Here is a 3,322-nt window from a genome sequence, read left to right as displayed (position 1 = left end):
TGGTGCCACCCCTGGGCAGGTGGGCCTGTGTTGCATAAGAAAGCAGGCTGAGCAGAGGCCAGGGGAGCAAGCCAGTAAGCAACGTTCCTCCATGGCCTGTGCTCCAGCTCCTGCCTCCAGGTTCCTGCCCTGAGTTCCTACCTTGGGCTCCCGGATGAACTGTGACCTGGGAGATGTAAGATAAATAAACCCTTTCCTCCCCAAGTTGGTAGTGTTTAGAGTGTTTTGTCACAGCAATGAAGAAACAAACCAGGACATCTACCTAATAGATGCATATCAGGTGAGATTTCTGCAGAAGCTACATACTGGACATGTTCATAACTGTATAAACTATACAGCCCTCTCTTGGAACATTTCCTAATAGTTTTGCCATTCCTAATCTGAGAATTCCATTGTGACATTTAAAGGAATGAGAAAATATAGTTCAAGGAGGCTTCCATCTAAATAAAGTAAGATTCTAAATAAAGTGAGATTCTGTGAAAGCCAATTATCTTGAGTGAATTTCTCTACTAAACATTTTAGTCTAGATCTTTACTGTCCAATATGGTAGTGATCCTGAAAACTTGAAATATAGCTAGTACAAACTGAGATGTATGGGGCTGGATGTGTGACTCAGCGTGACTGGAGATATGCAGTTGGAGGTTACAAGTGGCACACACCCTGCAATCCCAGCATGCATGAGGCCCTAGGTTCAATCACCTGCACTGCCAAAAAAAGAGACATATTATAATTATAAACACCAGAGTTCAAGGACTCAATATGAAAAAGAGAATTTTTATAATGATTACATGTTGAAACAATAATATTTTGTTTCTGCTGAGCTAAAAATATAAGATTAAAACCACTATTAAAATTAATTTCACTTAAGTCAGGCATGGTGGTGCCCACCTTTAAACCCAACACTCAGTAGGCAGAAGCAGGCAGAGCTCTGTGAGTTTGATGCTAGCCTGATGTATATAGTGAGTTCTAGGCCAGCCAATGCTACACAGTGAGACCCTATCTCGAAAAACATTATCCTCACTTATTTCTTTTTACTGTTTAATGTGGCTACATATATAATGTAGCTCACATATTTCCACTGGACGGGAATGGTATTGAATACATACTGTGACTATTTTCTGAAGGTTTTTTCATTTTTATATTCTCAGCAATTTTGATATACAGCCTAAGTTGACCTCAAATTTATTATGTAGTTCAGGCTGTCCCTGAATTCAAAATCATCCTGTGTTAGTCTCTAGGAGTGCTGGGATTGCAAGAGTGTGCCACTACACTCAACTTTATTTTCTAAAGACTTTATGAAACAAATTAGTTACTATCTACCTTCCTAACAATCATAAATATAACAGAAAAAATATATAAACTTGGATACTGTAATAAATCACGAGTATTTACGTAACAACAAACATAAAGAAATTCTCATTATGTTGCCCATAATAGTTGCCCAAACTGTCATCCTCCCAAGTACCATGGAATAGCTGCCATTTTTAAGAAAACTGAACTCTAAAATTGAGAAGGAAAACTGAGTGTGGTGGTTAAATATTTATCTTCTTTTTGACAGGATTTAGAATCACAAAGGAGACAAGCATCTTCATATACCTGTGAGGTATTATTCAGACTAAATAAGCTTCTGGACATACCTAAGAGAACTATCTAAAGTTAATTGAGATGGGAAAGCCCCACACTAAAAATGGGTGGCAGTATTCTCTGTCCTTGGGTCCTGGACTGCATAAAAAGCAGAAAGCCACTGAACACGTGCATTCATCACTCCCTTCCTTGCTGTGGACCCAATGTGACTAGTTCCTTCAAGCTCCTGCTGCCTTGACTTCCCCACCATAATGAACTGTACATTTGAACTGTGAGCCAAAATAAACCTTTCCTTCCTTAAGTTGCTTCTGTCCAAATATTTTATTACAACAGGAAGACAAATGAGAACAAAGTATGACACATATATATGAAAATGCCATTAGAGGAACCCATTCGTTTGTATGCTAACCTAAAAAATTAATTTAAAAGTTACACCAAAGTTCACTAGCAGAGAAAAGTAAATCAACAGCCACACAAAATAGTAATGAAAATGAAACTGGCTGAGCTGTATATGAGAATTCTTTGCATTATCTTTGCAACTTTTCTATAAATCAAAAGTGGTAGAACATGCCCTAGGTTCAGTCTCTAAACAATAAAATATAAAACAAAATTATGAAAACAATGTTCATTAAAAATATGTTACATACAGGTGTGGTGGAGCACGCCTTCAATCCCACCACTCAGGAGGAAGTGGCAGGTGGATCGCTGTGAGATGGAGGCCAGCCTGGTCTGCTGGGGCTGCAGGGAGACCCTGTCTCAAAAAAGACATAAAAAAAATTATTTGTCTCATCCCCATGACCAAATACCTGACAAGAAGCAAGTTAAGAGAAGAAGAATTAGCCAGGCACAGTAGCACATAACCTTTAACCTCAGCACTCGGGAAGCAGTTCAAGGCCAGCCTTGTCTACAAGTTAGTTCTGGGCCAGCTGGGGCTACAGGGAGACCCTGTCTCAAAAAAAAACAAAACAAAAAACAACAACAAAAAGAGAGGAAGAATTTATTTTGTATCATGGTTTAAGGGTACAGTGGGGAAGGCATGGCAGCTATGGCAGCAGGAACATGATGCTGCTTACTCACATCTGAGCTGATCTGGAAACAGAGACTGCAGCAGGAAGGGAGACTGGGCTACAAACCTCAAGGCCCACTCCCTCAGTGACCCACTGCCTCTAGCTAGACCCCACCTCCTAAAACTTCTACAACCTCATAAAATAGCACCACTAGCAGTCAGAGAGATGGCTCAGCAGTTAAGATATTTGCCACCAAACCCACTTGAATTCAGTTCTCCAGGAATCATGTGGTGTAAAGAAAGAGCCAACTCCCAAAAGTGAATTTTGAAATTCCCTAGCAGGCCATGGAACACTGTACCTACCCCTTCCCCACACATACACATAAATGCAATTTTTAGAAAACAATACAGTAGGTGGGAACCAAGTGTTTAAACACATGAGCTTGTCAGGGAAGGAGTAGAAGGAGAAGGAGAGAAGTTAGGAAGGAAGGGGGGAAAGAAGGCGGGAAGAAAAGAAAGAAGGAAAGTATAGTTCACATAAGGACTGAAAAATAGCTTCACAGCCAGGGCTGGAATGATGGCTCGGCAGTTAAGAGCACTGGCTGTTCTTGCAGAGGACTGAGTTCAGTTCTCAAAACTCACATGGTGGCTAACAACCGTTTGTAACTCCATTTCCGGGGAACTGATGCCCTCTTCTGGCCTCTGCAAGCAAAACATTTGTACATACAAAAT

Source organism: Nannospalax galili, unplaced genomic scaffold, assembly GCF_000622305.1.
Source record: "Nannospalax galili isolate Female #2095 unplaced genomic scaffold, S.galili_v1.0 scaffold747, whole genome shotgun sequence".
Classification (NCBI taxonomy): domain Eukaryota; kingdom Metazoa; phylum Chordata; class Mammalia; order Rodentia; family Spalacidae; genus Nannospalax; species Nannospalax galili.
The sequence above is the reverse complement of the archived record's forward strand: the minus strand, read 5'-3'. Positions refer to the sequence as shown.